This window comes from Carcharodon carcharias, chromosome 2 (assembly GCF_017639515.1).
Source record: "Carcharodon carcharias isolate sCarCar2 chromosome 2, sCarCar2.pri, whole genome shotgun sequence".
Classification (NCBI taxonomy): Eukaryota; Metazoa; Chordata; class Chondrichthyes; order Lamniformes; family Lamnidae; genus Carcharodon; species Carcharodon carcharias.
In genome coordinates, this window is record NC_054468.1 from 66895454 (window position 1) to 66921084 (window position 25631).

The 25631-nt window shown below is 44.1% G+C and overlaps 1 protein-coding gene across 4 annotated transcripts in view; it reads left to right on the forward strand.

Moving 5' to 3' along the window:
- Positions 1 to 25631, forward strand: part of LOC121286914 (protein FAM124B) — a 50781-nt gene that overhangs the window by 18320 nt on the left and 6830 nt on the right. The gene's annotated exons all lie outside the window — the stretch shown is intronic.

Here is a 25631-nt window from a genome sequence, read left to right on the forward strand (position 1 = left end):
CATGAGGAAGCCTGCAGTGCTCACGAAGCCACATGCCCACTCTCTGGCAAAAGAGCATGAAACATATTCAGGTCTTTCAGAATATAGAAACTCAGTGGCCACCCTTATGTAACAGTGGATGGTGAACTTATAAATGTTTCAAATATCTCCTGCTTCAACCTGAAAGGAATCAACTGCATAAAACTTCACGGCTAGGGTCACCATCACAGCCTCTGGCAATGCCATCCTTTTCCTGCTCTGCATCTCCACTTATGACTGCAGCAGGGGTAGAAGATTTCACTGAGGAACTCCTTGGTGAAGCTGTAACATCTGCCACACTGTTTTTTTTCTGAAATTGTGGTAGGAAAATTGCTCCCCGTCACCTTGTAGGACATGGAATATAGAAACTATACACCCATGTCTTTGAGCAAGTGGCTTGTGCAGATTCCTTAAAGTCAAGACAAAGCCCTTCAGCATGTTCCACCTCACTCCCTGTAGCCTTCAACAATGTTAAACAACTCTAGAAACCATCAAACACATCTACAACCACAGCAAGAGCCAGTAGAAACTAATCAACTAATCTGCAAGTTGTTGATCTTTTAAATAACACTTTTAAGGGGTCCTTCCTGCTGCTGACACATGCTGAGCAGTGTGAGATTAAGGGAAGATGGTTGAGCTCCAAAATTGCAATGCTGGCGTCAGATCAATGTTACATACTGATTGATGTCATGGTTCACCTACTCTGCAACTTCCAGCGGACACTCCCAGCACCACATCCTTGCCGAAATTGGTGTCGGGCATGGCCAGCACCAGATGTGTGCAAGCTTGTTGTGGACCCCATTATGGAAGTAAAATGGAACTCACTGTTCTGCAAAAATGGACACTACACATCCAAGTTTTATGGCCCTTGAACCTTAACTCCCTACTTGCACATCAGTGTTCATTACTTTCTTCAATGATACAAGATTTCCTTACGGTCAAAATACTTTGTGAACTATTTACTGCTTGTAATAAAATAAAAAATGTACTGTTCAATTATTCTGTATTTGATTATGTGAGTCTGTTTATGCTCACTGTCTTGATTGGTTGAGCCTGAGTGTGGATTCAGGGAAAAGTAAACAAACAATAGAAAGAGCTGGAAGCCAGAGCTGAAACTAGAGTAGACATTTTAAAGCACCATAAATAAAACCTGTTACACACATAGAAACGCATGTCATCGCTGTATAGATCAAGATATAAAATATAGCAGAAAGTGCACTGAAGTAGACTTGAAGTTAGGCACTTGCCTTTTCACAGACAAGATGAGTATGGCTTCATGAAAAATTCAACAGCAATTTGTAAGTTCATCTTGCTGGCTCACAATGCTGAGAAGTTTGCACCATCCCCTTGGGGATATTCTGGTCAGTGCATCTTGGCTTCTCGGATGCCAGTAACTCGACTCATTTCTCAAAGCTGGCTTTAGCACCCGCCTCTTTTTTAGACTGGCAAAACCACTAAAAGCCATTTTGGAAAGTTGAAACAACCACTATTAGCCTGAGGCTCTATCTAAGACTGCAGTTAAAAGTTGAGTGTGGAATTATTTGTCAACATGATAATGCAATTAATTATGCTTTTATCATCATGGAGGGGATTTGTATGTAGACCCAGGTTGGAGCTGCAGGAATATATTGTACAGTGAAAGCATCAGATTTTTTTTCCATAGGAGGCTGCCAGGAATCACAAAAGAAATCCTCAAAAATTGTGCATGTTTTCTGTGGCTTTGAACAGATGCATATAGTTTATATGTTGACACACACACACCTTCACAGATGGTAGATGTATAATCTCTTTCCACCCTGCATCTAGTTGTAATCCTTGCTACACCAGCTGACAACACAAATCCCCAAAAAAACATTTAATTAGTGTTGGGATCAGAGAAAAAGCTGTTGTCATATCAGATCATACACAGAACAAAACCATACTACAGAATTTTGTAAAAATATAATTTTGTTGAACTTTGTGCATAACAGCTATCATCCCTTCAAGCAAGAATTTAGCCTGCAAAGAATGATCTATGGATATTTAAAAATTGCTACTTAAAGCATCCCACCAGCAATTCTATTAAATATTTATTACTGGTTTAATATTTGTGCATGCTCAACATTTAAAATGAGAAATGCACCACAGATTGAACAATAAAAACTTGCATTTATATAACGCATTTCATGAGCTCTTAATGGTCAGGGCACGTTGCCGCTAATAAAGCATTTTTGAAATTTAGTTGCTGTTGTAATTTAGGAAAGACAGAAGCCAATTCACACACAGCAAGCTCCCACAAACGGCAATGAAATACATGACCAGATCATCTGTTTTAGATGTTGGCTGAGGGATAAATGCTAGCTAGGTCATGGGGGGAACAGTGCTTCTCTTCCATGAATGTTGGCCTGGGATGACTTACAGCCACTGAGAGAGCAAAATAGCTCATTGGAGAGCAGACACATTTTATTTGTGTTACTTTCAATTGCACTTCAAAAAAGACTTCTGGGAGGCGTATGCGATATATTAAGCCTTAATCCTGCTATTCCACCAAATCTCAGTAAGAATTGCTTTGGCACATTATATAGTAATATTGCAAGTACATACTTATGGGGCAGAATTTTGTCATTGGCGTGCGGGGGCGGGCCTGACGCATAAAATGATGCGCATTGACACCGAGCGTGCGACATTTCAATATTTCATTCGGCGTGCACATGCTGGAGGTGGCTGCATGCCCCGTCAAACTGTCAACAGCCTATTAAGGCCATTAAAAAAGTACTTAAACTTGTTAAGAACGCTGCCCGTCCAACCTTAAGGTTGGGGCAGGTAGGCGAAGAACCCAAGCGGCCTTCGTGTTTTTCAGGAAACCTCATCAACGGGCAGGATTAAGGTTTCCTGAAGCTTTTATAAAATAAATAAATTTTCGTAACTTCACAAACATGTTTAAATCAATTTTTACTTTAATCAAAAGTTTTCTAATCCATTCAATCTCCCTGAGGCACGGAGCTGCCTTCAGGAGGTTGCTGCGCTCTTTTGTGCACATGCAGGAAAGAGCGCAGGCCCCTCCTCTCCCTCCTGCCCCCCGCCCGCCTGCACAGATAGTGCTGAGTTCTACTGGCTGTGCGTTACACTGGGCGGGCCTTAATTGGCCTGCCCGCATAAAATGATGGTGTGCAGCCGATCGCGGGCGGCAATCGGCTCCGCGCCCACTCCCGCCCAACCCGCCCACCATAGAAAAAATTCTCCCCTTGATGTCATAACAATGGCCAAAATTCTTTGCTGAGCAGGAAGGCGCACGCCAACCCGCTCAAGCGTAAAATAGCGAGTGATGACGTCAGGCGAGCGTCCCAACATCAGCGCGCACTCAGACAATATTTCAGTCAGTGGGCGCGCGCGGATTAAGATGCTAGCTAAGGCCATTAAAAAGGCAATTGACGCCGATTTTTCATTGCCCGTGAGATTTTGCGCCTATCGCACGGGCAAAACAGGCTGATGGCCAGCTGATGATTTCAAAAACCTCATCCACATGTGGGATAAAAAGAGTCAGCAAGTGTGAATAGTGAGGAGTTTGGTGGATAGTTTGCTGCTGGTGACTTATTGGTATATGGTAGCTTTATCTCTGTTCGGGGCTTCATAGTTAGCATTTCGTTTCAGGACTTTTTAGTGTCCCCAACGAAGCCACGTGGACCCTTTCAAGTATCTGATAGCCTTCTGTTACCCTGGTAATGGTGATAGTGGTCTCTGCTGGTGGCACCTCCTCTGAGGAGGAAGTAGGGGCAGAAGGAAGAGGAGGCCAGGTGTCCCGATGCAGCTTCTAGGGGAGTGACGTATGGGAGGGGAGGCACAGACACAGGGTCACAGAGCCAGCTGGCAGTCCAAGGTCTTAGGAACTGTAGAAGACACCACTATCCTGCTGCCAGGGTTACAGGGGGAGATGCAGCTACTTCAAGGTGTTCGAAGTGCAATGCCGAAGGAGGCTGCACCTCTCCAAGGAGACAGTAACTTCCATTTGTCAGATAATTGGGGCTGAGATCAGCTTCAACTGTGTGGATGGAAACCCCATGCCAGTGGCTCTGAAGGTCACAGTGGCCCTCAACTTCTATGCCTCCGGCTCTTTCCGGGGGCCAGTGGGGGATCTGTGTGAAGTGTCTCAATCAGCTGTCCACAGTTGTGCCAAGTTGGTAACATAAGCTCTGTTCAGGCGCATATTGACTTTCATTCATTTCCGTATGGACGAGGCCAGCCAGGCTGAATAAGCCAGAGGCTTCGCATCCAAGGTGCAATAGACTGTACACATGTGGCTATCAAGGCGCCAGCGGGTCAGCCGGGTGCCTTCGTCAACAGGAAGGGCTTCCACTCAATGAATGTGCAGATAGTATGAGACCAGAGGATGCAGATTCTGCAAGTCTGTGCAAGGTACCCTGGCAGCTCCCATGACGCCTACGTCCTGAGACACTCCCAGGTGCCGAGGCTTTTCAGTGCTCCAGCCCGACTGGATGGATGGTTGTTGGGTGACAAAGGCTATCCCTTTGAAAAAGTGGCTTATAACGCCTCTCTGCCACCCAAGAGCAGAGGCAGAGCAGCGGTACAACAGGAGCCACACCTCCACAAGGGCAGTGATAGAGAGAACAAAGGTCTTCTGAGGATTTGCTTCTGATGTCTGCACCATTTAGGTGGTGCACTAAATACCCCCCAGAGCGGGTGTCACTGATAGCGGTTACAGGCTGCACTCCCCACAATCTGGCACTGGCAAGGGGGTCCCACTGGAGGAAGAGGATCTTGACATAGCTCCACTGGCCACAAACGTTGAATCCAGTAATGAGTCAGAAGAGGAGCATGGTGAGGAGAACACTGAGGGCATGGAGACAGGGACACCAGGGATATCAATCCAATGCTCCTTCAGCTAGGCTTCCAAATAAGCACTACCACCTCATGCCAGGGCTGTCGCCACCACCCGGGATGTCTGCAATGACACTTTCCTTTGACCCCAAAGTTCACTCAGTGCCAGTGCAATAAAGTTTCAAGCCACCCTCATCCAGCATTACACACTGGTATACCCTGCGCCATATTAAACAAAAAAGGTGAAGGATACTCAGGCCATTATGACAAAAGAAAATTTATCTTATGTTGATAGTCAAAACAAATTAACAGAGCCTTCTGTGGTCTTCAACCCCAAACCATTAAACATAAACAAAACATTACACAACAGAAGATCACCCTTGACTAGTCCCTCTTGTGCTTATGGTGCCTTAAACTTACGTTTCCCCGTGCTATGTCTTGGTGTCTCCCTTCATGGCACCGGCATTGGAGACAGCCTGCTGATTCAGCTATCTTGTTGGCCTTGATGACCTTGGCGGGTGTCCTCTGGCCAGTGGAGACTGTGCTGGCCTTGCCTGGGAGGGAGCGGCCAGTGTCACGGCTGGCATCTCTCCAGTCACCGCAGCCTCACAGATGTCATGGTCACTGGCAGAGGAGTGGAGGAACTGCTGGCGTGATCCAGAGCGCCCTGAGAGGAACTCTCAGAGATGACAGGCAGCTCATGCGCCAACATTAGGTCATCCTGGACTTCCCTGCTCACCACTGGTGGACAGGCACCTAGCTGGGATGCTGGGTGCCTTATCCATCTCCCACACTAGCACTGAGGTCATTGCCTGCATGAGGGCTTGCACTTCCAAGCGCAACCCCAGGAACCCTGATTCTGTTCCTGGAGCTGCCTCTGTCTCTCAATGGAAGAGGCAATGCGCTTAACCATGAGGGTCAACGCAGTGCTGATGCTCCACATGGAATCCTCCATATCGGAGACCATGGCATGCATACCTTCGTGGATCTCTACCAGATCCTCCCACACAATCTCGCTGGATATCCAGCATCTGCCGTCTAATGGACAACTCCAAAGGCTCATCATCTGCCTTTGACTCAGCATCATCCTGATCTCCAGCAGTCCTCCAACTGCTGGCGCCCTGGGTGCACTCTACCTCCACCTACGCCTCAAATGAGTGTGAAGTGCCCTCACTGCTGTGCACCGACATTCTAACCAAAAATCTAACACTCACCGAGGTACTGGTATTTGTGCTGGTGCCTGGTTCAGAGAGCGGGTGTGATGCAGGTGCACCTGGAGCCTGATGGTCCTCTGGTTTCAGAGGTGAGACTTCAGGGTCCTGCGATTGGGTGCATAGTGGTAAACTTGAGGGAGAGCAATGACATGTCATAAGTTTAAGCCATCACACTGTCACTGTGCATGCCAGGCACCCTGGTGAGATAATGGAGATCTGCGTCATGGTGCCATAATCTTTCAATGGTTAATGGGAGTTCAGTTTTGAGACTCCACAAGAATGTTTGCACCATCCAAAACTCCCACCTCTGTGTACTGCACTCTTATCTTCATCTGACATCCCAGCCTCTCCGCAGCTGGTTGACCAGGGTGCATGATGCCTCTCCAGCTCCAAGGTGTCCTGCTTGTATCTGGTTAGTATTAGGATGTTTGTGGGGTCTCCGCCGGTCTGTGACCTCTCAATATTGCTGTGGGCCGCCTTCTCCTGATAAGTCCACTCTCTATTGCCATTGCAGCCTGGCCAACCCCACCCGAGTCATGGCCTTTGAGCCACAAGGCACTCAGTCCAAGCAGCCAGGGCTCATCCCCTTGGCCAGCTCCGGCGTCATTGACAGTTGGCACTCAAACTCTAACACGTCTTAAGCTCCATGGGGATGACCAGCCCTTAATATTTCCACACACTGATCCATGCCAACATGGGACTCACCCTTCCCGAGTGCAGCAGGCCATTAAACCTCTTGCAGCACTGGACCCAGATATGCCACACAACATCATGGCTGCTGACCATTACCACCTCCTCCCAAGCTCTTTTTGTATGGTACAGTGGCATCCTCCTTCCATTCCTGGGGACAAGGGTATCCCTCCTGGCAGCCACCTCCTCCAGTAGGACCGTAAGGCAGTCATCATAAAACTGGAGTATCGAGTGCCCACCTGACCTGCGCTCCCACCTGGCATCTGCAGCTGTATTTGAATCCATAATTTATAATCTCCTGTTGATGACACCGAAGATGTGTTCATCGCTGGCAGCCTTCCATGGCCTGACTCTGTCGGTTTTAAACTGAACCCGGCGGCCGACACACCACCTCCACCTCCTGCCCCTTCCTGACCATTGGGGAGCCGCCATTCACGCTTGGTGGGCTTTAATTGGCCAGTCAGCATGAAATTGCGGTTGGGGGCCGATCGCGGGAGGTGGTACCTTTCCTGGCCTCCCCCCCAGGCCTGCCGATTGTGCCTACTTGCCGAAATCAAAATTTTTACGATGGAAAACATTTCAGTTCTCTGACTTTTTTTTAAAACTAAGTGCCCAGTGCTTTGTGGTCTCCAAACAAGCCTACATCAATGGTATGTAATTCATTTCAACACCAAGTGATTCTCATCAAACAACCAATTGACCTAAAATGAATATAAGGCTCTATTGTTAAAAGTGTTATTGGTATATGCCTTTTTTACTTAGATGGAGCACAGATAATAGAATTGACAGTGCCTGCTTTTTAGACAAGGGCATGTGGAGACTAGGCACATAAGATCCAAACAAGCTGAAGGATCGAAAGCTGAATATACTTTACCTGCTTCACTCCAATGCATGAGTGGAGCTGGAATCAGGATTTCCTGATTAGAAATAGTTGCTGTATTTGTATTTGTAGTAAAGGCCTTATCAGTTTGCAGCAGCAGAGAAGGTATTGGCCCAACATCAGAAATGGTTGACCTTACTTACACGTCCAAAATTGGCAGAGCCAAACCTTTGAGAAAGAATTGTTTCTTGAGGAAATGTGCTGCATAATAATGTTCTTGTTCAGGCAGTTTTCACTTGAGATGTGGGGGAGGATATCATTTGACATGTGACCATTTGTATTAAAGGGAAACTCCTTGATAGAACTCTACATTTTTAATAAACAGCAAAAATAGGAGCAGCAGTAGGCCATTCACCCTTTGGTGTCTACTCCGCCATTCAACATGATCATGGCTGATATTTTTGTTGAGCACCTTAAGAATTGTATACATTTCAGTGCGATCACCTCTCATTCTTCAAAACTCCAGGAGCTGAATTTTACAAGGCATTTGGGAACCCTGACATAGATACTAGCAGCAGGAGTAAGCCATTCAGCCCTTTGAGCCTACTCCGTCATTCAATATGATTATGGCTAATCCTCTATCTCAATGCCATATTCCCACTATTCTCACCCCATGCCAGTGTATTACCTCCAATCCCATTTGCTTTAATTTTGCCCACTATCCTCTTACATGGGGCCTTAAAAGCCTGCTTGAAATCCAATTACATTACATCCACTGGTTCTCCCTTATCTATTCTACTAGTTAAATCCTCAAAAACCCAGTAAATTAGTTGAGCATGATTTCCCTTTCATAAAACCATGCTGACTTTGTCTAATCCCATTAATGCTTTCCAAGTGTCCTGTTACTGTGTCTTTTATAATAGGCTCTAGGATCTTCCTCACTACTGATGTTACTGGTCTGTAATTCTCTGTTTTTTCTCTCCCTCCTTTTTCAAATAGTGAGGTTACATTTGCCACCCTCCAATCTGTAGGGACTGCTCCAGAGTCTACAGAATTTTGGAAAGTGACCACCAATGCATTCAATATTTCCAGGGCCATTTCCTTTAGTACTCTGAGATGTAGATTATCAGGCCCTGGGATTTGTAAGCTTTTGACCCCATTAATTTCTCTAGCACCATTTTCTTACTAATACTGATTTTCTCCAATTCCTTCCTTTCATTAAACCCTTGGTTCCCTAACATTTCTGGGAAGGTATTTGTGTCCTCTTATATGAAGGCAGAACCAAAATATATGTTCAATTCTTCTGCTATTTATTTGTCCCCCCCATTATAATTTTCCCCATTTCTGATTCGCTAATCTTTTTATCTTCACATATTCATAGAAGCTTTTACAGTCAGTTTTCATGTTCCCTGCAAGTTTACTCTCATACCCCATTTTCCCCTTCTTGATCAATCTTTTTGTCCACTTATGCTGAATTCTAAATTGTTCCCAATCTTCAGGCTTGCTGCTTTTTCTGGCAATTTTATATGTCTCTCTTTGGATCTAATACTATCCCTAATTTATTTTGTAAGCCATGGTTGAGCCACCTTTCCTGTTTCATTTTTGCACCTGACAGGAATGAATAATTGTTGTAATTCATGCATACGTTCCTTAAATATTAGCCATTGCCTATCCATCATCAACCCTTTTGTTAAGGTTCCCCAATCCATCATTGCCAGCTCATACCCTCGTAGTTCTTCTTATTTTGATTCAGGCCCCTAGCCTCGGATTCAGCTATCATTTTATGGTTGTTCTTCCCCAAGGGACCCCACACAACAAGATTGTTAATTAATCCTTTCTCATTGCACCATACCCAGTCTAAGATAGCCTGCTCTCTAGTTGGTTCTTCAACATATTGGTCTAAAAAACCATCATGCACACATCAGGAAATCCTCCTCCACAGTATTATTGCTAGTTTGGTTTGCCCAATCTATATGTAGATTAAAATCACCCATGATTACAGTTGTACCCTTATTGCACACGTCTCTAATTTCCTGTTTAATGCCCTCCCTTACATCTCCATTACTGTTTGGGGGCCTATAGACAACCCCCACCAACGTTTTCTGCCCCTTGGTGTTTCTCATCCCCACCCAAACAGATTCCACATCATGATTTTCTGAGCCAATATCCTTCCTCACTATTGCAATGATTTCCATCTCCTTTCCCTATTTGTCTGTCCTTCCTAAATATTGATGTCCACACTGGTCACACTGCAGCAATGTCTCCGTAATTGCAACTATATCATAACCATTTATATGTATTTGCACTGTTAATTCATATACCTTATTGTGAATGCTCCGTGCATTACGATACAATGCCTTTAGACTTGTCTTTTTAACCTTGTTAGTCACCTTAGCTTTTTTTTTGCACTGTGACTCCATTTGTTTTTCGCCCTTGTTTTTTCTGCCTTCCTTTTTTGCTTCTTACTTTTCTGCCTTTCGTTTCTATTCTTGTTTCCCCCTCCTCTGTCTCCCTGCTCAGGTTCCCATCACTCTGCCATTCTAGTTTAAACTCTCCCCAACCACACTAACAAACACCCGCCCCCACCCGAGGACATTAGTCCCAGTCCTGCCCAGATGCAGCCCGTCTTCTTTATACTGGTCCCACCTTCCCCAGAACCGGTCCCAATGTCCCAGAAATCTGAATCCCTTCCCCTACACCATTTCTTCAGCTTCGTATTCATCTGATATATCCTGTTATTTCTACTCTTGGTTCTTCAACATATTGGTCTAAAAAACCATCATGCACACATCAGGAAATCCTCCTCCACAGTATTATTGCTAGTTTGGTTTGCTCAATCTATATGTAGATTAAAATCACCCATGATTACAGTTGTACCCTTATTGCACACATCTCTAATTTCCTGTTTAATGCCCTCCACGTGGCACTGGTAGTAATCCTGAGATGACTACCTTTGAAGTCCTACCTTTTAATTTACATCCTAACTCCCTATATTCAGCTTGTAGGACCTCATCCCCTCTTTCACCTATGTCGGTATCACTATGTACCACGACCACTGACTGTTCACCCTCCCCCTCCAGAATGCCCTGCAGCCTCTCCGAGACATCCTTGACATCAAGGATAAAAAGCAAGCACGTCCTGAGCCAACATATGCTCGAAGCAGGACCTGCTAAGCAATTGTATCATAAGTGGCCTCCTAATTGACTGCTTATGGACCTGCCCCGCTCCCCCCACCCCCCTCCCCCCGCCCCAACCACCCCGGCCACTACCGCCGATTTCAGTACAGCAGCTGAACTTCTGATGCTGCCAGCATCATAGGGCTGGCAGTTCTCCAGCTTCAGCTGCACTACTAGGAGCAATGGTTGCTGCTGAAAAACACAGAAGACTTGGAGCCTCCAAGAGGTAAGCTGGGGAAAAACAAATTCAGGGGTTGAGGGTTGGTGGTCACTGGGGCTGCAGGAGCTGCCTTCCCTGTCCTCATAGCCCCTTCTTTGGCCCAATGGAGCCTTAACCCCGCACTGCCTGCATTTAGCTGGCGGCTTCCCCATGTGTTAGGGGATTACCCTGCTGTCAGAAAAATGTCAATGGCACTGTAAAATGGCCCCTAATTGTGTCTTTAATTATGTAAAATGGCTGCCCGCTTACCTGCATCCAGTCCTGTCCTTGGTAAAATGCCCCAACCGCGGGACTGCACTGGGTGCTGATCTGACCCAGCTCCCCACAATTCTAGTGGCCCACCTGCATCCCAGAGGCTGGTAAAATTCTGGCCTAGGTAAGATAGGCCTAATCCACCCAATCTTTTCATAGGATACTCCTGTCATCCCAATAATCAATCTAGTGAATTTTCATTGCATTCCCTCTAAGGCATGCGTATACCCTTACTTAGGTAAGAAGACCAAAACTGTACACTGTACCCCATGGGCAGGATTTTCCCTTCGTCGGGTGAGCACAGCGGGCAGGCCCGGGAGCAGCTGCAAAAGGGACCGCTACCCGCGATCGGGATCTGACTGCGATTTCATGCTGCCTGGCCAATAAACGGCCAGCCAGCGTGAGAGGCTCACTGAAAGGCTCAGCACTGCCGGGGTAGGGGCGGGAGGAGGGCAAGTACAGAAGTGTGCGCATGCACGGGGCAGTGTGCGCTGACAGTTCCTTGAGGGCACAGAGCTGCCTCAGGCAACTGAAAATTTGGACAAAGGAAAATAAATATTTAACAAATGATATAAACATGTCCCCAAATGTGACTCCGTCACATGAAGAGGGAGATGTTTAAAATGAAGTGGAAACATTTTTTTGCATTTTTCACTTACCATTGGAAACCTCATCCTGCCCGTGGATGAGGTTTCATTAAAAATGCAAAGGCTACCTGGTCTATTCACCCACCCACCAACCATAAGGTTGGATGGGCAACGAAAAATACAAATTAATTGCTTAAGGAGCTTAATAGGCCTCTTAATTGTCGGCGGGTGCGCTGCCGACTCTCGCGCGCACGCTCCGACCGAAAGATTGCGAGAGTCCGTGATGACGTTGGGATCCTCACCCAGCGTCGTTGAGCGTGTATTTACACCTGATTGGGCCGGTCGTGCAACCGCCCAACAAACGGAAAACCCTGCCCCATGTATAGTCACACGGAGGTACAATTACAGCATGCTGCTGTATAATTACAGTACGCTCCAATCCCTTTGTTATGAACGCTTTCTTGATGTACCTGCATGTTAACTTTGTGTTTTGTGTACAAGGACACTCAGGTCTGTCTGAAGGCCAACATTTTCCAGTCTTTTGCCGTATGAAAAATATACTTCCTTTCTGTTTTTCCTCTCAACATGGATGGCTTAACATTTTCCCACATTGTGTTCCATTTGTCATGTTCTCACCCACTGCTTAACCTGTCTATCTCCCTTTGCAATCTCTCTGCCCTCCTCACAGCTTACTTTCACAACTAACTTTGTGTCAAACTTGGTTACATTATACTCGGCCCCCTTACTGAAGTCATTATTACAGACTGTAAATAGCTGAGGCAAGCACTGAACTTTGCAGTACCCAGTTGGTTACAGGCCTGCCTGCTGAACTGAAAATAATCCATTTATTTCTACTTTGTTTCCTGCCCATTAACCAGTCCACAATCTTTGCATATATTATCCTCAATCTTATGAACTCTAACCTTGTGTAGTCTAATCTATTCCTTTGTGGTACGTTATAAAGTTTCAATATTCAAACACATTTCCCCCTTATCTGCCCTGCCAGTTACAACCTCAGAAAACATTCTTAATAGATTTGTCAAGCATGATTTCCATTTCATAAAATTGTGTTGCCTCTGCCCAATCCAATTATGATTTAAGTGCCCTGTCCCCAAAAATTGATTCTAATATCTTCCTTATGACTGATGTCAGGCCTTTAGTTCCCTGTTTTCTCCATCTCACCTATATTGAATAGTAAGGTGCCTTCCAAACCACTGGGACTGTTCTTGAATCACGGAAATTCTGGAAAGACAAAACCAATGCCTCTATCATCTCTGTAGCTATCTCTTTTAAAATCCTAGGCTAGAATTTTTAGCTCAGCAGGTGGGCATGCGCCCAACCCGGCCGAGTGTAAAATGATGCAGAATGACATCAGGCAAGCGTCCTGACTTCATCATGTAGTCCCGCGATGTTTCGTTCGGTGAGCGCAGGCTGGAGTCGGCAGCGCGCCTGCCAACAACTAAAAGGCTTATTAAGGCAATTAAAAAGTTAATTAAATTTAATTTTCTACTGCCCGACCAACCTTACAGTTGGTGGACAGGCAAAAACACCACTTTTTTTGGAAACCTCATCGGGATGAGGTTTCCTAAAGCGAATAAGAATCAACTAAAAATTTTACAGTTGAATTAAAAACGTGGGGACATATTTTATGACATTTTTATTTTCTTCATTAGTTTTTTTTTTAAACAACACTTGATCTCCCTGAGGCAGCTCCATGCCTTAGGGAGATTGAAGCGTTCTCACGTGCTCATGCGCAAAGTTTGCGCCAGGCCACCTCACCCTCTTACCCCCCCCCCCCCGCCCCGCCCCCACCACCACCTGCACAGGCAGCGCTCAGCGCTGCCACTCGTGTTTCACGCTGGGCAGGGCTTAATCGGCCTACCAGCATGAAATTGTGGTGTGGTGCCGATCAAGGGCGGTGGTTGACTTCCTGACCGCCCCCACCAAGCCCACACACCTAGGGCAAAATTCTGCCCCTAGTGTTGTACGCCATCAGGCCTAGGGGATTTGTCAACTTTTACTCTCATCAATTTCTCCAGTACTATTTCATTACTAATACTAATTTCTTCATTCTCATCCTTGCTAGACACTTGGTTTCCCCATAATTTACTGAATATTGCTTGTGTCTTCTACTGTTAAAGCAGATGTAAAGTATTTAGTTAATGTCTCTGCCATTTCCTCATGCCCCATTTTAATTTCTCGTGCCTCTGCCTCTAGGGAAACCACACTTACTTTTGCCAACCTCTATACATATCTTTGAGATTTTACAATTTGTTTTTATGTCTCATGCTGGAGTACTCTCATTCTCATTTCTCTTTTTGATTTTTTTTTGTCATCCTTTGCTGAATTCTAAAATCCTTCCACACCTTCTTGACAACACTATAAACCTCCTGTTCCTTTAATCTAATACTACCTTTAACTTCTCTTGTTCGCCACGATTGGACCATCTTCCCCAATGTCTTCTATTTCTCATGGGAGCGTGTATTTGTTGTGAATTATAAATTAATTCTTGAAAAGTTTTCCATTACTCATCATATCTATTTTCTCAAACTACCTTAGCCAGCTCACCGCCCCACCCTGTGTAGCTTGCTTTATTCAGGTTTGAGAGCTCAGTTTCAAACTTAACTAAGTTATTCTCAAACTCGGTATAAAATTTTATTACTCTTCCCTAGAGGCTCCTTTTATCACAAGGTCATTGACTAACCCTTTTCGTGGAGTTGTGATAGTTCAAAAATAGCCTGTTGCCTAGCTGATTCCTCAATGTACTGATCTGTAAAACTATCATGAATACATTCCATAAACTCGCCCTCCACACTCTAACTACAAATCTATTTTTTTTTCCCATTTACATAAAAATTAAAATCCCTGATGATTATTGTATTACTGTTGTTACATGCACCTCTAATTCCCTGATTTAAACTCTGCCCGACACTATAACTACTGTTAGGGGGCCTATAAATTACTCCCACCGTTGATTTCTGCCACTTAATGTTTCTTAGCTCTGCCCAAACTGTACAGTAAATGTCTGTTTTATATTGGCTCACTTTAACATATTCTCGTTTGGCGTCACGAGTTTCATTTTAAAGTCATTTTGCACCAGTCTGACGCAGAGCTTTGTGACCCAATCGGTCCCATTTGCCGCTTCCTAATCCACCTTTTCACTGATCCTTCCTCTTGCTGAACCTCCTGCTCCCCAGTTGTCCTACTTGCCACTTCCCTCCTGAACTCTTGCTGTGAGTGAGAGCCCTGGAGATGGGCAGTGAGAGGCATGGCTCTCCTGCCTCTCACCATTCACCTCCAGAGCCCCTGCTCACGGCAACAATCCAGGAGAGGGAAATGGCGAGCAGGCGAATTGGGGAGCAGAAGGTTCAGCAAGAGGGAGAATCAGCGAGAGAATGGGTTGGGGGGTGGGAGACCCCACAAACTTGAGGGCCAGCAGTGAAAGGTTAGGGAGCGGGAGAGGCCACACGCTGGAGGGCCAGCAGTCAGAGGAAGGTTTAGGGAGCGGGAGACGCCATGAGCTGGAGGGCCAGCAGTGAGAGGAAGGGTTAGGGAGCAGGAGAGGCCACAAGCTGGAGGGTCAGCAGTGAGAGGTAGGGTTAGGGAGCGGGAGAGGCCATGAGCTGGAGGGTCAGCAGTGAGAGGAAGGGTTAGGGAGCGGGAGAGGCCATGAGCTGGAGGGTCAGCAGTGAGAGGAAAGGTTAGGGAGCGGGAGAGGCCATTGGTGCATGGAACATGCAGACCCTCGTGGACAGCGCCACAGTTGGCATGCCTGAAGAAGAGCTGCATTGTCAGTAGAGAGCTGGCTACACACAACATCCAGTGAGACTCGCCTACCTGAGGAGGGTCAGCTCAAGGAAATTGGTGCAGGTTGCACATTTCTTTGGAGTAGCCGTGGAAAAGAAGAATGGTGTTATGACGTGGCATTTGATGTGTGCCAGGTGGACCAAATGCAGACTTGGCCATTCTATCACAGTGGTTTAGCAATTTGTATTTATTACAAGAAGATTTGTGCACTGAGTTCAGAAGTAATGAGTCCACTAACACTTTTAGAGATTTTAGAAATTAAAACATTTATTAATAAAAGAAAAGATTTCAAGCACAGACATAAGATTACAGTTAATACTGTAAAAGATCTCAAAATTCCTAATTAACCTGACTCCCAACTACACACCATCTCTAATGCAAGGGTCCAAAAATAGATTTTACATTTACATAGGCAAGCCAGCAAGTTTACCACAGCAGCCACTTCACAGTGGAATTTCAAAGGCTTTCCTCCACCTTTGATTACTGGATTCAGCAGACTTCTGCAAAAGTGGCTGGAGGCTTCCCCAAGGCTGTTTTACATGATCCTTATAAATCTTAACGTGTCCCCTCAACATAGCCTTCCATTCTCTTTATATATGTTTCTCTCTCCTTAATCTGTAAATTCCTTTGTTCTCTTTGTCTTTGGAAATTTACTTTTCCCATAATATAAAAATATTTCATGTTGCCAATATGGTCAATACCTTTGGGAAAAATAAACACACTGTTTGGCCTCACTTATCTTATTAGTTGTAAACATCCTATCATCTCTTTGAAACCTAAGCAACCCCTTCACGTGTCTAAAAGTGCAAATTTCCTTCACACTCTATATGCTAAGCCCTCATCCATGTTTACCCATTAGCATTTCAAATGCCTTTTATCCCTAACTTCTTTTGATAATTTCAAGCTTGCAGTCTATCTGATTCTACTTTAATTAAATCACACACCTACTCACACCCTTAAACCTACTTTAAAATAAACCGCAATAGTAAAATTTAAAAATATGTTCGTTTCATGACAACAGTGCGAAGCTGGCCTAGGCTTTGCTGTCATGACCATCTGGTCAGTAAGTTGACTTGCCATCTCAAATGTGTTAATGATAATCTGATGGTGCTTAAACTCCCCATACACAGCAACAGGCAAGCAACTCCATGTGTATGTCCCTACATAACCAACCATGACAAAGTCAAGGATTAATTCTGTGATGACCTCCACTCCTTGATTGCTACTGTGCCAAAGTCAGACAAGCTAATCATTCTAGGTGACAAAAGTTGGTGCAGATCACCAGGTGCAGGAAGGGTCATCGGGAAAAATGGGGTTAGCAGTTAGTATAGCAATGGCCTCCTCTTGCTGTAAGTGAGCTCTTAATCATCAACACAGTTTTCCACCTCCCTAATTGCAACAAGACATCTTGAATGTACCTCCGTTCTATGCATTGGCATCTAATTGACTATGTCATCACCGGGTAATGGGACAGCCAGGATGTGCATGTAATGAAAGCCATGTATGGCCTTGATTGCAGGACTGACTACTACCCTATCATTCAAAAGCTAAGCATCCCCCTGGACATGCCAATGTCCAGAAATGTCCCAGTGTCTTAAGGCTCATGCAGCCATGAAGGAATCTCTCTCTCGAACTAGAGTTGCCTGTGTACAGCTAAAGTGGAACTCACTGTATTGAGGATGACAGGGCGACCTTCAAGGATATAGTGCAATCCATTGCTTTAGAGGCTTTTGTTTGGTCCTACCTCTCATGAACATCAAGATTGTTTTCATCAGACCAATGAGGTAATCCAGAAACTACTGGAGGAGAAACATCACCTCTGCAGTGTTTACCTCAGTGACAAGTCATCACGATCCTAACATGATGCCTACCAAAACATCTGCAGGACTGTCGAATGCAAGCTTGGGAAGATGTAAAACGCTTGGCTGAATCAGAAAGCAGACGACTTTCAGTCATATAAGAACCCCAAAGACAGGAAGTGATTCTGTGATGCTCTGAAATCTGTCTACCAGCTCCAGTCTACTTGTCCATCACTAATCTTGAGGACTGATGGGCCAACACCACTTGGAGTAAAAGGTCTAGTTCTAGAAAGATGGGCAAAACACTTTAACCACATCTTCAATTTGCATTGGAGGTAAATGCCTGGTCAAGAAGCTCATTAAACTATTTCAGTCTATGTGGGAGCAAGGAACCATCCTGCAAGAATACAAAGATGCCTCTATTATACAAGTAGAAAGCAACACTCCAATCTTGTAACAATCATAGAGAAACCTCACTCCATTCCATCCCCAACAAAATCTTTGCCAGAAGCCTTCTGAACCGCTTTGGCAGTAGATCATGGTTGAGGTGCTGCATTGAGACTCAGTGCAGTTTCAGAAATGATCAAGGAACCACTGATATGGTGTTCAGTTAGGCAGTTCCAGGAGAAATGCAAGAACGGAATGTGGACCTCTACACAACGCTTGTTGACCTGACTGAGGCCTTTGACAAAGTCAGCCATGAGGGCCTTTGGAAGGTAATGGAGAAATTCAGCTGCCCTGAGAAATTATTCACAATGGTTCAGCAGTTCCGAATTGGCATGCCATTCATCCACACCATATTGAGACAGAGGCGAATGAGGCCATGTAGTCAGAATGCCTAGCACTCGCTTACCAAAGCAAATCTTCTGTGGAGAGCTTGAGTCTGCGGTGCACTCTCAAGGCGGTCAAAGAAAGCACGACATGGACACTTTGAAGGCTTCACTTAGGAGTTTTGATATTGATTTGGAGTCCTGGATGATCCCAGTCAGGATCACTGCACCTGGTGCAACCAAACATAAAATGGTGCAGCCGTCTTTGAATGCAAATGCATATCAGAAGCTGAGAGAAAACACGAGAGAAAATCCTGAGCTAGCAACTTGTCTAAAACTCCGCCATTTGTGATATTCTGTCCTATGGCAGCAGAACCATTTGGGCACATATCGGCCTTAGCAGTCACCTGCGTAACCTAACCAAACACCCCAGAATGATGAACACGGTCATCTTTGCCTAGAAGAATGAGCAAGAGCAAGATGTCATTGGTTACTGCATGGACTACAAAAACTGGATCCAACCACAAGGTGACATCCTAACCTTGGCACTTGGCAGGCAAACACAACCTTTGAAATTCCAAGTTATGCCTACAAAGAACCATACCTATTACCATGGAACCCCTGGTTGCGAAGATTGTGTTTTTTGAGGCAGATCCCAACTGAAAAGGGAAACCAAAAAAGGAAATGGAAAATAAAGGAAACCGAGAAAGGAAACTGACCCTCCTGGTTTCATAGGAAATGAAAACTGAGGTTTGGAAACTGAAACTCATGAACACACTGAAACTGGTTAAGGGTACATAAAGGGAGCCATCCAAGCATGATGGTAGCCGTTGATGAGTCCAGTGGTTCGGTTGAGGCAAGATGAAGAAAACCAAATCCAGATCTAGAAGCTGAGAATAAGTTGCTGCAACTCTTTCTGTTAATTGACAATAACATTGGTGGGTCTACACCTTCCAGACTGAGTTGAGGAGTTTCTGCAGAGGTGTACCATTTGTGGTGAAGACCATGCCTGTGGAACTTGGGTTGGCTGTGTATTGCTGTTAACTGGGGACATCCTATAAGGACATGGGAGCTGAAATTCCTCATAAGGAAGACAGAGTTTTGAAGGAATTTGGGACTGAGTTTAATGAACTATTTGCTGTATGGACTGCTGAGCCAATTTGTAAGATCTGTCTTAGTTGTATCTGCCATTGACTGTGTAATTTATAGTTTATAATCAACCACAAATTACCTGTTAATTCATGTTTAACTTGGGTTGATCCTGGACGTTAGCATACAGGAGGTTAGCTAAGATAGTATTTAGTGTTTGCTTTATTTGATCCTTGTATAAAAATTCTATTTTAAACTGTGGAATCTTGTGGCTTCATTCTTTTAGTAAGGAACTGGGATTTCGGGGTTTTTTTTAAGAAGTTACTAGTCTCTTCTGAGATCATAACATCATCCCACTGACTATTACTGCCCTCTATCACTACCACATTCTTTTTCACTCCCCACACTTGAATGACCTCCTGCACCACTGTGTCATGGTCAGTTTGCTCTTCCACCCTGCAGATTGCAGCCTCACCTACACAGGCAGCAAGAACCTCATGTCTGTTTGATAAATGTGCAGGCTGAGGATCCTCCAGTATCGTACTTCAGGACCCCTTATCCGCCTGACACACAGTCACACCTTCCTGGCCCTAACCACTAACCAGACCTGTACCACTACCTAACCTAAGGTGCGGGACTGCTCCTGGATAACAGCGTCCATGTAACTCTCCTCCTCATCCCTGATGACCCACAATATCTGCATCTCATACTCCAGTCCAGCAACTAAGCTGAAGTTCTTTGAGATACAGACAATTACTGCAGACGTGGTTGACTAGGATCACAATGCTGCAATTGTGGCACACCACCTGCCTGCCATTCCTATGTTAACTTTGTTCTTTTTATTTAATTACTTAAATTATACCGTTTAATCAAAGCTTATATTTTTTAACATTTTAACAACTTTCTTTATCTAGTTTAAGTTGTAGGCAGATTAAACTTATCCTGCCCTGTCACCCTCCATATATTATGATGTCACTTTATGATTTTTCGCCTAATCGCACAGACCACCCTTATCAATGTTTATACTCTGGGAACCACGCTTTCTAACTGCTTTATACTCTCATGGACATGCTCTCTTGCCATTTTGCACTCAGTTAATTTATTAAGATCCTTTCCTTGAGTAACCCTTTGAAAAATAGATTATGTAAATGTTTTTTGAAGCATGCAATAATTTTTATAATTTTTCCACAGCAAAGGTAGTTCCTCAATCAGAAAGAGAAAGTGGAATTTTACAGTCCCCCATCAGTGGGTTTGAAAGCTGGTGGAGGGGCTTCATAAAATGTGTGTGGCCTGTCTGCTGCCTCCCCACTCGTTCCGACCTCTCTCCCATTTTACCATTTTACGGGGTGGGGGGGGAACGGTGGAGGCATCAGGCCCTTAGGTCTGTTGAGGCCCATAAGTAGCCAATTAATGGCCACTCGTGTGCCTCATCCTGCTCCTGCTACTATTTTACCCACAGCAGGAGGAGGCCCATGCCAGGTAGGTAGCCTGACAGCGTTTACTGGGTGAGCTAGTATCGGGCAAGAGAGGATGTCTTCCTTTTGGGGGTTCCCAGTGTGCATTGGAGACACCCTGTCACAAGGTCATACTCCCCCTTTAACCCTCTTCCCCTGGCCACTCAAACCTGGCCTTGCCCCACCCCTGTCATACACCTTGCTGAGGCCTGTCAGTCAGGCCCCACTGATACCCCAGACTTAGAATGAAATCTGGCACCCAATAGCTCCTCTTCTTTGGGGACAGCCTGTAGGCCCAGCAGTGGCCATTGCTTGAACCTGGTGCTGCTGGAACAACAAAGCTGCCAGCCAATCAGATTGGCCATCAGCTCTCTTATGGCAGGACTTCCTCCTAAGTGAGGGGCGATAGCCCTGTTTCCAGTCACTTACCACACCATGAAGCATTAAATGGCTGCAGGTCAGCTAGTATCGACTGGGATGCATTCCCCACCAACTTTTCGGGTCTGAAAAATCCTACCTAAATAGTAGCTTAGCACATGTAGTTCATTAACAGTGCAATGATTATGCCATATAACTAATTCTTATTTTTTTTAAGAGCTGTTTCCAAATTACAAAATAGAGCTACAGTTTTGCATTATGCTAAGGGAAAAACCAATAAAATTGTTTGTAGCATTTTATATAATTATATACGTTTATTGCAGGGTACATAATTTGTTTTATTAGCAACTCATTTATCAATGTACAGTTCAGTTTGCGTTACCTTACAAACTGCAGAATCTAATATTTTCTGCATGAAACTGAGTATCGAATTTTGCAATAATCTGTAAAATTCTAGAAAAAATATATTGTTTTGGACAAAACCCCTTTCTTTGTTTCTTGCACCACCCCTGCACTGATTTCCAGGTCATATGCAATGTACACAGCTGTGTACAAATATTTTTTTCAAAATCTGATTTATTTAGACAGATTTTGCTTGATTATTTGCTCAACTGTGTTACACTCAAAGAACGCTGATCTGGAATCCATTGTGTGTGCATAATAATGATTGTTCAAAAGATTGATTCAAATATTTAATTACTTTTGGCAGTCTAATTTTAAGACTGACCCTCAACATAAACAAATTCAAACTTTTAGCTCTGAAGTGTAATTGCCTCCAGATTAGCCCTGCACTAAATGATTTCTCCATTCCCTGTTTAAATAGGAACAGTGCCCTGCTGGGCACAGTCAAACAGTGGCCTCCTTCTGAAAATCAATGAAATATCCAATAAACTTTTTTTCTTCCCCCGCCTTCATGCCATGTTTCCATTATACTTCATATTTTTTTGAAAACTACTGCAGAAATCTTAATGAAAAAACTTGCAGGATTGAAATTAGTATATGATTAATCATCATTATATTTAGAGTTTTGGACATGGTGACAGTCTATCTTCACTAAACCTCGTTTATGAAAAGATTCGAGGGGAGCAAGATTTCAAAATACTTCACTGGACTTTAACTCGACTCCATTTAGCTCCAGAATGACAACTCATGGAAATGTATATAGAATAATATTTGCATCAAGGATAACAAGCTAAGACAAAAACAAAAATAAAAATACCTAGAAAAACTTAGCAGGTCTGACAGCATCTACGGAGAGGAACACAGTTAACGTTTCGAGTCCGTATGACTCTTCAACAGAACTAAGGAAAAATAGAAGAGAGATGAAATATAAGCTGGTTTAAGGGGGGGTGGGACAGGTAGAGCCACCCCCACTAGGGCTATCTGTACCTTGCTCGTCTTGCCTTCTACCCTTAATGTCACCTATTAGAACATTTCTTAGCTAATATCACTACCATCAACACCTCTTTGTCCTTTTGTCTGTGACATCTTTTGGCTATCTCCACCTATCACTGACCTTCTATCCAACTCTACCTGTCCCCCCTTAAACCAGCTTATATTTCACCTCTCTTCTATTTTTCCTTAGTTCTGTTGAAGAGTCATATGGACTCAAAGTTAACTGTGTTCCTCTCCGCAGATGCTGTCAGACCTGCTGAGTTTTTCCAGGTATTTTTATTTTTGTTTTTGTTTTGGAGTTCCAGCATCTGCAGTTTTTTGTTTTTATTTTATAACAAGCTAAGAAGTGTTCTGAGGGAGTGATATTGATTTGGTGACACATCATAAAAATTGGAATGTTTTTACATTACCTTAGATGAATGATCTGATACATCTTTGAAACACATTGTTATTCTAAGTTCCATTTTTTTCAAGTATTTTTAAGCAAGTGATATATTTTTTACTGGGCAACCAAATCCTGCCTTAGCCATGCTGAAATTTAGTTCAATAAAACATCGTTTTAAGAACATTTCCTTGTTTTTTTCCGAGATTCTTTTATGGGCATTTAAGGTGTACTGCTACACATACATTTTAAAAAAAAAAGCTCTTCTGACTCATGCCTAAACTGCTGTCCTGATTGTACAGGGAGCCACAATGTCTAAAGAAACAAATGTTCAACTTTCATGCTCCTATCTGCAGCTTTGTTCAAGCCATAGAAGAAAATCAGCCATTTCAATTCTGACCAAATTTACAAAGACTACCTTGTGTAGATGACATCTTCCATACAGAGTGCTAAAATAAATGCTTGCAATATTTTTCTTAACATTTCAATTAAAATTATAATGTCATGGAGCCGTTTTAACACAGCCCATTCAATCCATGTCAGCTCTCTGTAGAGCAATCCAATTAGTTCCATACTCCCGCTCTATCCCCTGTAATTTTATTTCCCTCAAGTGCCAATCCAATTTTGTTCTGAAATCATTGGGGGGAATTTTCTCCCCATCAGGCCGGCTGGGCCGGAGTGGGCGGGTGCGCAGCTGATCGCCACCCGCGATCGGCTGCGCGTCGCCATTTCATGTGGGTGAGCCAATTAAGGCCCGCCCACCAAGACACTCACCCAGAAGCACTGAGCGTTCCCTGTGCCGGCGGGGGGGAGGAGGGAGAGTCGGGGTCTGTGCTCTTTCATGCATGTGCGCGAAAGAGCGCAGAAATCTCCCTGAGGTGTAGAGCTGTCTCAGGGACATTAAGTTGGTAATCAAAAGTTGAAATAAAGAAAAAGAAAATTCAGACATGTCCCCTCATATGACAGTGTCACATGAGCTGGGACATGTCTATGAATTTTAATTAAAAATTTTTTTTACGTTTAAAAACCCTTCATGAAACCTCATCCTGCCTTTGGACGAGGTTACACCTTAAGGTTAGACGGGCAGCCCTGTTAATTATTTTAATTGCTATTTAAATGGCTTTAATAGGCCTTTGACAGTTCGGTAGGCGCGCAGCCGATTCCTGTGCACGCCCGCCGAACTGAAGATCTGAATGATGCGCAGTGATGTCAGGATGTACGCCTAATGTCACCGCACGTAATTTTAAGCATCCGCCCCCCGCACGCCGACCAGAAGATTCAGGCCATTGTCTCTGCTTCCACCACCCTCTAAGACAGCAAATTCCAGATTATTCCAATACATGTGTAAAAAAAAAGTTCTTCCTCACATCCCTCCAACATACCTTGGCTAAAAACCTTAAAATTGTGCCCCCTAGTCCTTGTACAATCAGCTAATGAAAACCACTTTTATTTCTTCACTTTTTCTAAGCCTGTCATAATCTTGTACACCTCTATCAAATTTCCCCTCAATCTCCTTTGCTCAGGGAGCAACCAAGAACAACCATGGAAAAGCTCCTCCAGTCTACCTTGTACCTAAAATCCCTTACCCCTAGAACCATTCTGATAAATCTCCTCTGCACCCTCTCAAGGACCCTTACATCCTAAAGTGTGGTAACCAGAACTGGAAATAATACTCCAATTGTGGCCTAACCAGAGTTTCTACAGGTTCAACATAACTTTTCTGCTTTGGTATTCAGTACCTCTATTAGACTTTTCTCCAGGTGTGATGTCCAATAGAGACAAAGGCAGTAAAGGTCTCGGTAAATGGGGTGGTAAACGGCACCAGAAAGTCCTCCAAGATAACATCCAGGGAATCACTAAACCCGCCATTCGCCGCCTCGTTCGTTGTGGGGGCATTAAACGCATCTCAGGCCTCATTTACGAGGGAATTCATGGGGTTCTCAAGGTTTTCTTGGAAAATATTATTTATGAAGCCAAAGATCCCATTTGCTTTGCAAACTAATCTTTCATTTTGTCCTGCCACCTTCAAAGATCTATGCACATGAACACCCCATCCCTCTGTCCTTGTCCACTTTATAAAAAACGATGCCATTTAGTCGATATTTTCTCTCCCCATTCCTTCTGCCAAAGTCCCTCACTTTGCACTTCTCTGTATTAAATTCCATCTGTCATTTGTCTGTCCATTCTGCTGGCTTATCTATGTACTATTGCAGTCAATCGATGTCATCCTCATTGTCGGCCACACCTCCAATTTTAATAGGCAAATTTTACACTTTAAATTTGTATTCCAGTATCCAAATGTTTGATCTTCATAGAGACTGATAACTTTTAAAAAGAAATCCAAACTTCCTGAAAGGATGAAACAAGATTTCATGTTTTAAGCCATTTTCTGTAACAAAAGACTAAAAGCACTATTGACTAAACAATTGTGACTTTGTTGACTTTGATCACAGTTGACTTGTAGGAAACTTATACTTTAAACAGAACGAAACACCCCCTTATTATTTTTAGCACAGCCAAAAAGCACACTTTATTGTCCCTTAAGTAGACATTAAATTCTCCTAGAACCAAAATGATTTTCGCATCCCAAGTATTTACTTCTGTTCTTTTTCTTTTCTCAACCTGGTAGCTCCTAACCCCAGAACTGTTTCACAGTGACGGTATTCCTGGAGGTTCTTCCTCCAGCACAAACTAGGTGAATCTTCCAGCTGTGTTTAGTTCCTCACGTATTTGGTCTTTTCAATCCGGGTGCGAGCTTCTACCCG